Source organism: Notechis scutatus, chromosome 3, assembly GCF_049901735.1.
Source record: "Notechis scutatus isolate UNSWTSFEM ecotype Mainland chromosome 3, rNotScu1.2, whole genome shotgun sequence".
NCBI lineage: Eukaryota > Metazoa > Chordata > Lepidosauria > Squamata > Elapidae > Notechis > Notechis scutatus.
The window spans coordinates 100,527,777-100,540,136 of NC_142011.1; positions in this window are offsets into that span (position 1 = coordinate 100,527,777).

A 12,360-nucleotide genomic window follows, 5' to 3' on the forward strand; every position below is an offset into this window, starting at 1 on the left:
TAGCCCACATTAAGTTTGCAGCTTGATAATACAACTCCCAATTAGGGGGGCCAAATCCTCCTCTAATTCTAGCATCCTGTAAAAGTTTTAATTTTATTCTCGCTTTCTTACCTTGCCATATATACTTCAACACAATTTTATTCAGTTCTTCAAAGTAATCCTTACCTAACCTAATTGGTATTGTTTGGAACAAATACAAAATTCTAGGTAAAATATTCATCTTAATTGTTGAAATTCTACCTATCAATGACAATTGTAGGTTTTCCCATTTTTTCAAATCAGATGCTATCTGCTGTTTAAGTTTAATATAGTTATTCTCTTTCAGTGTAGTACATCTTGACGTCAAATATATCCCCAAATATTTCACAAGAAGAGTTCTCCACTCCTCTACTCATTGCGGAACACCTTACGCCACCAGACTTGAAATTCTAGACCTAGACAACCTAGAACTATGACACCTTCAGTCGGATCTAAGTATAGTATATAAAATCATACATTGCAATGTCCTACCTGTCAATGAATACTTCAGCTTCAACCATAACAATACAAGAGCTCACAATAGATACAAACTCAAAGTAAACTGCACCAAACTTGATTGCAGGAAATACGACTTCAGTAAGAGAGTGGTAAATGTCTGGAATACTCTACCTGACTCTGTGGTTTCTTCCCCAAACCCCAAAAACTTGAACCTTAGACTGTCTACTATTGACCTCACCCCTTTCCTAAGAGATCTGTCGGGGCATGCATAAGCTCATCAACATGTCTACTGTCCCTGTCCTATTGTTTCTTTTTTATGTTTCTTTTTTTTATATTTCTTATATGTATCCATTTCATGTATCCATAACTATGTTTATACTTATACCTGTTATCTTATAATTGCTTAAATAAATAAATAAATAAATAAATAAATAAATAAATAAACAAACAAATAAATAAATAAATAAATAAATCAGAAGTCCAGACAGTTCAAATGAATATAGGTTTATTGTATGCTAATGCTCTCTACAAGAATCTGAACTACTAATAGTCAAAGCAAATTGGCAATAGATAAGGGGCAACTGAATTCCAGACTCAGATCTCTTGTGGACATGAAGAGATTCGAGACTGACAATGCATTTAACCCCTCCCTCGGGCTCAGCTGATTATCTCCTATACTTCCTGCTTTGGAAGATTTATAACTGGAAAACCACCTAACCACTCATGGAATTGCAGGATCAGTGTGCCCAGAAGCAAAGGTTCAATTTCCAGTAGAGATTCTACACGGCAAAACAGCAAAATGCTCCAGAACAAATTTTGAAGTCCTATATAGGTAATAATCAAAGCACATTACATACAAAGAGAAAATCCATGGGAGGTGCTTCTCATCTTCCTTACAACAGTTCTTTACACTGTAGCATAAGCAGTTCCAGATTGCTTATAATAATAGCTCTATATTTGCCTTTATTTGTTACTTTTCTGCTTGGAAAACATTAATCACCAGAATGCATTTTCATATTGCCTATTATCTGTTTGACATTTTTCATCCCAATAGTTCCACCACTTGCAAACTTTTTTTTCTTCTCAAAAATAAGATTTCATGGAATCTCAGATGGGTAAGTTTGTGTGAACTTTGCTGGTTGATTAAGTTATGCATGAGGAAGTGGGGAAATGTAAGACAATTGTATATTCAAATGGCTGCTAATTACACCCTCCTGACATAGTTATTAGATGAAGAACACACTTAGAATAAAACTGCTGCACCATCTAATTGAACTCAAAAATATTTCTGACATTTTAATGAACACACCAATTAGTTTTATTTTACAAGTCTTTCAAATGAATCACAAAGGATTAGAAAATGACATTCAAGGTCTGTGTGGTAATTAAGTTGTATTTATGCAAGAAGGTGAAAGAAAAGATGTTTGATGCTCACTTTGTTTATTTTATTTATACCCTGCCCCATCCCAAGCACTAAGGTAGCAATAAGGCATTAAATCATTGTCTGGGTCTGTCTTTTAGGTTAAGACAGTCATATAGTTGAACCTAAGGGAGAAGCAGCACTAATGTAAATGCAACAAGCAGTAAGTGATATTATCAATTTTGACTGTCCCTTTTCCACTAAAGTTCTCCATTTGGATCCAAAACTATTTCAGGCAGTTAGTGAACAAATTTTCAGGGAATATGGCATTTAGGTACAGAATTGCCAGCCCTGAACCCTACATAAATGTGTATATCAGAGGTGGTATTCAGTAGGTTCTGACCAGTTCTGGAGAACCAGTAGCAGAAATTTTGAGTAGTTCAGAGAATTGGCAAATACCACCTCTGACTTGGGATTTTACAGTATAAGGATACTGCCATGCCCACCAAGCCACACCCACAGAACCGGTAGTAAAAAAATGTGAATCCCACCACTGGTGTATATATGTGTATGTATATACATACATACATGTATGTGTGTGTGTGTGTGTTCTATAACCAAAAAATATAAAACACCTCTTCTCAATGGCACTAATTTCAATCTCAGATAAACAGTTACAGGATTGCCCCACCCCCAACAAGAAAATCAATAAATTTATATGTAGTGTTGAGGAAAGGGGCATATTTTAAAATGTTGCAAGATTTGAAAAATGTGGATACATATTTTATACTTTTTTACTGACTATTGTACATCGCCCCAAATTACTTCTTTTGAGTGGGTAGCTGTATAAATTTGATTAATATGCAATTATGGATTTATTTCTGTACTGTATTGTTCACTTCCTCAAAGATGAGCTCTGGACAGTTTATATCAAAATATAGAAACAGCATATAAAAATTAAGATATTAAAATTTAAAATTAAAAAATATTAGAGGCAGGCAAGATTAGTTAAAACCCAATAAAAATGAATTAAGAAGGTGAAAGGAGGGTTCAGTCCTGCATGCAACTTTGGGCTCCCTTTGCTAGGCAGCCATGTTTTAATTCCCTTTTGGAAAGCCAAGAGAGGAAGAGGGCTGCCTCACATTCAAGGGGGCATTGTTCCACAGGGCTGGGGCCAATGGCAGAGAAGGTTTTTCTCCTGGAAATTTTTAACTGATGGAATCTGCAGCATACTTTCTCTGCCTATCCAGGTGAGATGGGCCGGTGTAATGGACAAAGGCAGTTCCATAGGTAGCCTGACCCCATGCAATGAAATAAATAAATAAATATCAACTCTGGTACTAGAACTGCATCTTCCACTATTTGTGGTCTAATTATCCTTCTTTATACCAGGGATCCCCACCCCCGGTCAATAGATCAGCACCAGTCCATGGCATGGCAGAAACTGGACCATACAAACAAGTGAATCCTCCATCTGCAGGATACAGGAAGTATACAAAGTCTTGCCTCATCCGGTCTCCAGAAAAATCTCTCTCCATGGAACCAGTCCCTGATGTCCAAATGTTAGGGGCTACTGGTTTATGCCACATCCATCTCCATAAGTAACTGCTGTTTTATTGTACAGATAGCTCTTCAAGAGCTAAATTTCCCAACTAAATTTCCCCACTAGCATGTCACCTTACTGGGGACTGTTATATTTCAGTCATCATATGGTGCACCTAACCATTTGGGATAAAATGGGCAACAAACAATCCTTAGACCCTCACATATTCCTTAAATTAATTCTTTCCACTTTCTGCTGGGAAGGTTTGTCTGTCCCTTTAATGCAGATTGCTGTTAGAGAAACAATAATAAGGTATTATAAAAAGGGTGTGTGTGAAAAGGGTTGTCCAAGAAGGAATGGTTGTCCCCTCTCACTTTGGCCACTGTTTCCTTTATTCCCACTTTATCTTTCTGAGGTCTACTTAGGAAAAGATGATCTAATATTCTAATAAATTTGAAGTTTCCCATTCATGGAGAAAAAAGATCCTTGAGCATTTAAGGATTAGTTACAGAAATCAGTCTCGGCATAGGAACGCTTTTTAAAACTTCAATCAATAAGACTGGAACAAATCCATTTAACATCTAGAGATGAACTGTGACTTTTTATAGGAAATAAAGACAATTTAATTATTTTTAATGTTGTTTTATATAAGTTGTACAACATATACACACAAATAAACATTTGTGCATCTTTTGCAAAATCCAACATTTCTTCAATGCAGGTAATCAGGAAACTAAAATCTATTCAGAAATCTATTGACCTTTAGCACTGCTTTTTAAAATTGAGAAAATATCAGAAAGTAACAGACATGAGGGTTGTGAACTCAGGAAGTACAATTTCCAGTGAAATCAAAATAATATTGTTAGAAGCCAGCAAAATATTTTCTCCTAAAAGTACCAGATGATATATATGAAACATATATGAAAAATCCATGTGAAATGTGGAAGAAACAATAACAATAATTCCTTGATAAGTTTTTTTTTTAACTTAACTAAATGAAGAAATCAGACAAGATAATGACCATCAGCTAAAACAAATGTAAATAAAGACATAACAGAGTCATGGAAGAAACAGACTATAAATGGCATGCCTTAAATTCTACAATAGCTGATAAGGAAAAATGTTTGAAGAATGTTAGAAGGTTACCTTCACCTCCCTGTTTGTAAGCTTCCTGAATTTAACAAGTTGGCTACTATAAAACATAGGAGTAACCTTTATCCTTTTCAACTAGGCTTTTTCTACATTTTCTTAAACTGGTGGGCCTTTCATTGCACTAAGCCAATATGTGGTTCAGAATAGTAAATTTCATAAATTCGGACAATTGCAATTTATTTGGTAAGTTAAAAATTAACACAATATGTTAATCCAATCACCCTAGTAGATTGTATACATGTTTAACTAATTTAGTTTTCAAGAGAGAGAGAGAAAAGTTTCCTTAAATCAAATTGGAGATTTGTGAATACATCCAATACAATACAATCATATTATTTTTTGTAGCAGTTTAGAAACAGATGCCCATTACCTTTTTCATTGCCCAGTTTACCTGACAGACCTTGTGTTCCCTTGGTGTTGATATTATCATCCGAATATTAACCAGGCTCACCTGGCTTAGCTTCCAAACCCAAGGCTTACAAAGTTGGACATGGATGGATTTTTTTAAAAAAAGAACATGAAAAGAATTGGCCTAAATTTTGATGATTAAGGAACATACTGTATACAGTGGTGGTAGTGGCAGGGTTAAATCTATGAGAAAGCAAGTGTTGGATGAATAACACAAGAAAGGATTTTGCGTTCATCCCTCATGTTCCAGGCTTTGAGAATTTAGAGGTTTTAATTCTTTTAAAACAAGAACAACAATGAGATGGTTTTTATTTTTGCCCTAGTTCAAAACGCAAAGAAGAGAATGCTATGCTACCAATGAGCCATGCTTGTCCCATGTACTGAAGACTAATGTCAGAAAATGGTTGCTGGTCAAGAGAGAGAGAGAGAAAGAGAGAGAGAGGGAGAGAGAAAGAGAGAGAGAGAGAGAGAGAACACTAAGATGAAAAAGAACTCTCAGCAGCTTTCAGTTTTTACATATAAATGAGATTTTATTAGATTTGCTTCAACATGTAAAAAGAGAATATATCATATATATCATCAATATCCTTGAAGGGGTCAAAATCAATAAGATGATAGACATAAAATCATTATAAAAGCCCCCCACTTTTGAACATCTGTTGGAAGTTACGATTCCTCTCTCTTCTAGGAAAAGAAAAGAAATCTTAAAACATTACAAGGGGAAGGAAAATTCCCCTAAAAGAAAGGAGAGGTGAAAACACAAGCAGGGTCAGCTTCATTAGCCCCCACCTTTGCATGGGATACAGAAAAAGCCTACAAATTAGCTAAGATCCTTTCCCATAGAAATCAAATAGATGGCAAGCTATAAAAACATGTGAAAAGCAAACCAAAAGGCATAACAGGAAACTCAGAATATTGCAATCTAATGCAACAAGCAGCTACAAAGTGAACAAGCAGCTACTATAAAACAATTACTCCTACCAAGATCCCAGGAAGAGATCCCAATCTCAAGAGACAGGAATTCATCACGCACACACAAATCAAAGACTTCAAGGGTTCACACTTACAAAATCAAAGGATCTGAAGGGTATAAGAAAGGTGTTTCTTTACTCACAAGATTAGATTAATCTCAGGAATGCTATAGGACTTCTTCTTACTTGCCTTCCTATTAATAAACTGATTCTGACTTCCAATGCAGCTGACCAATCATTTTGTAGTAAAATCTCCCAGCCGGGAAATTTGAATCCACAAAGGAAAGAGCTTTGCCTTTTCCTTAAAGGGCAAGGCTTCCTTTTCATTTCCACACATCTATATAACATCAATGTGCATACCAAAAATGTAGAGCTTATATCAAATATTTTAGCTTCTGATGATTTTGACCCCTATAGCAAAATCACTATATCTGTATACTGACTTTAAAACTCTGAAAACTTTGTAACATAACAGTGTATTTAAATTCAATTTTTATAATTCAGAAAGTAAGTTTAAAAATGACCATGGAACAATGAAATAAGTTATGATGTTCAGATGCTAATTCAGATGCCAAAATATAAATTTTCAGATTGTGTAATGCTTTACATGCAATTCAGAAATCTTTCAGAATATCTAGGAGCATGGAAACAATCATATTATTTTTTCAAAATGACATAAACTTCTTCCAGATTAAATCCAGGGCACTATACAAATTCTGAAAAATTTGTAAAAGCTTCATTTTTTTAAAAAAAAATCAGGAAATATAAGTATTTGATGGGTCATATTTTTATGTAATGCAAGCCTGACATTCTACAGGGAAAGGTAGACAAACATGATTTGTAGAGTAATAATGGATTATTCTAACTTCAAAGTAATTGTAGGTGTGTAAACACCTGGAATAGATTACTTGAAGCCATTTAATGAATGTAGGTAGTAGCCTATTATCGGCAATTTATGTTTGGCTGCAAAATCTCCCTTATGCTTATGGTTGATAAAGCATTTGTAGGATTCTGAGAGATTCTATAGTACAATTATTTTTATAAGAAAATAATAATAATAATAATAATAATAATAATAATAATAATAATAATAATAATAATAATAAGAATAAGAATAAGAATAAGAATAAGAATAAGAATAAGAATAAGAATAAAATAATAATAAGAAAAACAAATTAGAGTTGCAAAAACAGAGATATTATTTAGAATGCTCTCAAGTTCTCTGATATGAGGAATATTATTGTGCTGTTGTTTTATGTTGATAAAAAGTAGTCTTTCAAGAAAGGTGAAGATCCCTGAGATGTGGTCTTATTTCTTTTTTCAGCCATAGATGAAAAGGTCTGGAATGCAACCATCTTCTTCCCCTTTAAAATTCATTGCTTCAAAACTATTGGCTCATCATGATTTCCAACAGGGAATTTTTTCAACTATATTCAGATACAACAGAAATTGATTCTGGTGTTAACAACTGGACTTGCCATCTTCCCAAGGTAGAAGACTATTTTTCCATATCTGTAGTAACTTGTAGTAACTTGTGGAGTGCTTTAGTCTTTAGTTTTAGGAAAATCATCACCCATCTGACAGTGCTGACAATTGTCATGCATGGGGAAAAGAAAAGGTTAAATTGTAGGCACTTATCAGATGGATTCATTCTCTTGGTAGTGCTTAGTTTAATAAGAGTTTGCTTGTGCTTGGTCTGGCCAAATAGAATTAGGAATGAAAAATAATGTTGTAGGGCTGCTGTATCCTAAATTTTCAACTGCTTTCAGATACAGCCCTGAACTGAAGGAAGATGGTTCTCAACATTTAATAATATGACAAAAGACCATTCATCACTGATAAAACAGGAAATACATTATTGGTAAGATGGCTGATAAATATATTTATCTTCTTAATGAGCATTGTTGAGAGGGTTAGAGTGATTAATGAAAACGAAGGTGCTATCAGTAACCTTGAAAACCTAAAAGTCAATAATTAAGAGAAATTCTTTACAGAACAGTGTATGATACTTGAAGCTGAAGCAACCCCTTAGGGAACACCAGAGAGTTGATGAGCTAACACATCTGATATGGTGTTATTGAAAAAGTATTTAATATTATAAAGGAAAGATGGAAATTAATCAACTTTTTCTAGCCTAGCACCTTCCAAAAATATTAGGTCTACTAACAATATGTCAAGTGCAAATTCTGGGAAATGGAGTTCCAGCATATCTCTAACATGCCAGTCTAGAGACAATCTCTCTCTCCTTCCCTCCCTACTTCCTGTTTTAAATAGACAGTGAATGTCATTTCACAAGCATATATTTCCACATATATGGTTTTTTCCACAAGCATATATTTATACACAGTAAAGACTTGTTCAGAAACATTTTATCTTAGCTGACAGTTCCTTTGGGAGGAACATGTTGAGAATTCCAGAGTTGACTCTGATATAATTTGTGCAATTCAGTCCCATGAATGTTGGTTACCACAATGGGAGGGCAAAGATGTTAATTTTTAAAAAGCAGTTATGCTTTATATGTTTGTTTTTTTTAAAAAAAAATTCATTTAAATTCTAGGAATAATCCTAGTATATTTATTGAGGAAGAAAGGTGGGTTATATAAGCATCTTTAACTGGGACCATTTTTTTATGTGCTATGCTATGATATTATTTTCTCACAAATCAATGGAAGATATGGGTATTGTCAAATCCAGGACAAAACATGGGAAATTACTTCAATTCAAAGACAATTACAGATATGAAAATAGACCTTCTGCTAGCCAAATGTGTTGGACCAAAAACAAAAAACAAGGACTCATCAGAACAATTTGAAATTAAGTTTAGAAGTGGAAAGAGTGGACTTTTCAATGAAATTGAATCATCAGGAACACCTCATAATAACCATTGGGAATGTGAAAAATAGTTCATAATATTACTAGCAAAAATAAATAAATAAATACATACATACATTCTATGTTTGATACAATTATCCAGAGACTGCAATATATAATCTTTTCTAGGTTCAGAAAATAAGTTTTGTATCACAGGAAAGGTATGGCATATATAAACATTTAAGTATGATCCAATTTGCTGTAGCTTTGGACTATTGTTTAATATACATCCTAAATTCCATTTTCATTTATGTAGAGAAAAGGCAATTATTGACCACCACCCTGTTTGATGTAATGGTAAGGCACCCCACTTGAAATGGGGAGACCAAGAATTCTAGTCCCTGTCAGGCCTGCCCCAGCTAAGTCATCAGGAAAGAAAGACCCTTAACTCCATTTGGTTGAAGTGATATGTTCTTTTACTAAGGTTAAGTGGTTGCAGCAAAATAATGGCTAAATCTGAATATTTTCCACGCAAAGTTTACACTTTTTCCCTTCCCATGGCCCTCCCCCCCCTTCACCAGCTGTTAGTGTCCAATAGCAAAGCAGGCCAGAGGCTTTGTTGTTGGCACCACTGACTGCAGTTTCTCATTCTGTTCCCAGGCCAGGTGTCCTTGAAGGCTGCTTTGATCTGGTCGTGGCACCTCTGGTTTCCATCAGGTCCCTCCCTTCTCTTGCCATATGTCTTCCTGTTTCCAAGCTTACTACTTTATTACTCTACATTCTTTTGGCCCCTTTCTCTCTCCTTAGCATTTTATGGCAGGATGCCAACAAAGTGAAAAGATGAAGATGGCAGATTTGATAGTCCCACTTTAGGTACAAAATCAGCTGGGTCACCTTAGACCACTCACTGAATCTCATGCCTAGGAGGAAGACAAGGGCAAAACATCAAAAAAAAAAAAAAAAAAGAAAGAAAGAAAGAAAGAAACTTGCCAAGAAAATGCAGGGACTTCTCCAGAATTGGACATGATTGAATAGAAGAAGAAAAAACATAATCACCCCTCGTAAGGGTCCTCCAGTCCCTATGTCGAAAGTGGAAATGATAAGGCAGCAAAGACTAAGTAAAGTTGTGGTCCACTGTTTTCTGTATGAGCATCAATCAAGTTCTGTATTGCATGCATGAATACATATACAGTATGTGCATCCAGACTGTTCACTGAAAAGATTGGTGAAATTGCTTTCCTATTATCTTGAAAAACAAGTAATTTCCCCCATAGATCTCTGAATCTACACAAATTAGGATGGACATGAAAGTCACAAAATAAGAATGTTTGTTTATTTTATTGGTTAGAGAATGAAAAACCACGAATCTCCACTGCATCCTTAATGAACACATCAAAGTCAAAACAGTGTTGATATCATGCAGGGCTGACATTTTTTCTTCACTTTTCAAACCTTAGATCTCATTACAGTGCAGGCAATATTTGGATTCAAAAATCTGTATGTCTTGGTCTGGGAGCTTGTATAGCAATAGCTCTGATTAATCTTTGGTGCATGACACAAATTTACACTGGTCTGAACATCAGCCAGGTAAAACAGAAGCTTGTTATCTGATTTAAAAAAAAAACCTAGAGAAATGCAACTAAGTTTAGTAGGTTATATCGAAGGTCTTTGTAAAAGAAGTTCATAAATATTTTTGCTGACATCTTTTATCAAAGCTGTTAGATTTAAGGAAAGGATTTCCTCATTAGAGGTGGTTCAGAATAAAACTTTTTATACCAAATATATTTGCTGTCAAACAGTTAATTATGCCAAAAAGGCATGTTCCATGGGAAGCAGTGGGGGAAAAAAATCTTATGCAAGTATCTTTTGCAACCAAAAGATTTGTGAGCATATATACACTGCTCAAAAAAATAAAGGGAACACTTAAACAACACAATGTAACTCCAAGTCAGTCACACTTCTGTGAAATCAAACTGTCCACTTAGGTAGCAACACTGATTGACAATCAATTTCACATGCTGTTATGCAAATTTAATAGACAACAGGTAGAAAGCATAGGCAGGTAGCAAGACATCCCCAATAAAGGAGTGGTTCTGCAGGTGGTGACCACAGACCACTTCTCAGTTCCTATGCTTTCTGGCTGATGGTTTGGTCACTTTTGAATGCTGGCAGTGCTGTCACTCTAGTGGTAGCATGAAACAGAGTCTACAACCCACACAAGTGGCTCAGGTAGTGCAGCTCATCCAGGATGGCACATCAATGCGAGCTGTGGCAAGAAGGTTTGCTGTGTCTGTCAGTGTAGTGTCCAGAGCATGGAAGCACTACCAGGAGACAGGCCAGTACATCAGGAGATGTGGAGGAGGCCGTAGAAGGGCAACAACCCAGCATCAGGACCACTACCTCTGCCTTTGTTCAAGGAGGGACAGGAGGAGCACTGCCAGAGCCATGCAAAATGACCTCCAGCAGGCCACAAATATGCATGTGGCTGCTCAAACGGTCAGAAACAGACTCCATGAGGGTGGTATGAGGACCCAACGTCCACAGGTGGGGGTTGTGCTTACAGCCCAACACCATGCAGGACGTTTGGCATTTGTCAGAGAATGCCAAGATTGGCAAATTCGCCACTGGCGCCCTGAGCTCTTCACAGATGAAAGCAGGTTCACACTGAGCACATGTGACAGATGTGACAGGGTCTGGAGACGCCATGGAGAATGTTCTGCTGCCTGCAACATCCTCCAGCATGACCGGTTTGGCAGTGGGTCAGTAATGGTGTGGGGTGGCATTTCTTTAGGGGTCCGCACAGCCCTCTATGTGCTCGCCAGAGGTAGCCTGACTGCCATTAGGTACCGAGATGAGATCCTCAGACCCCTTGTGAGACCATATGCTGGTGCGGTTGGCCCTGGGTTCCTCCTAATGCATGACAATGCTAGACCTCATGTGGCTGGAGTGTGTCAGCATTTCCTGCAAGATGAAGGCATTGATGCTATGGATTGGCCCACCTGTTCCCCAGACCTGAATCCAATTGAGCACATCTGGGACATCATGTCTCACTCCATCCACCAACACCACGTTGCACCACAGACTGTCCAGGAGTTGGGGGATACTTTAGTCCAGGTGTGGGAGGAGATCCCTCAGGAATGAACCCCAGTACATTGTTACCTAATTATTTTTTCTCCTTTATGAGATATTGTAAAGATACAAGACTAGTCTTCCTAGATTAAAATAAGGATTACTTAATCTAGAATACTATCTCCAGGAATAACCAGACAGATGCCTCTCAGGTACTAAGATTAAATTCTATCTTTTGTATGACTTTCATTTCTGGTTCTCAAAGGTCTAACTTACCAGTTGTGTTTGCACAACAGATTTAATTCAGCCAGACATTAACCAAGACATAACCTTTAATTTTGGATCTAGCAGCACAAAGTCACAGTATTCATTCATTTATTCATGCATGCACGCATTCAATTTCAATGCTGACTGACTCCAACTTACTCTGAGTGACTCACAAAAATAAAGGGCAATGTTAAAAAACAACAACATGCAATAAATTAGTCACAAACTGTTACGAACTAAGCAAACTCATTTGACAATAACTATGCTAGCTTGTTTCAGCAGCAGGCTTGTAATCCTGCACT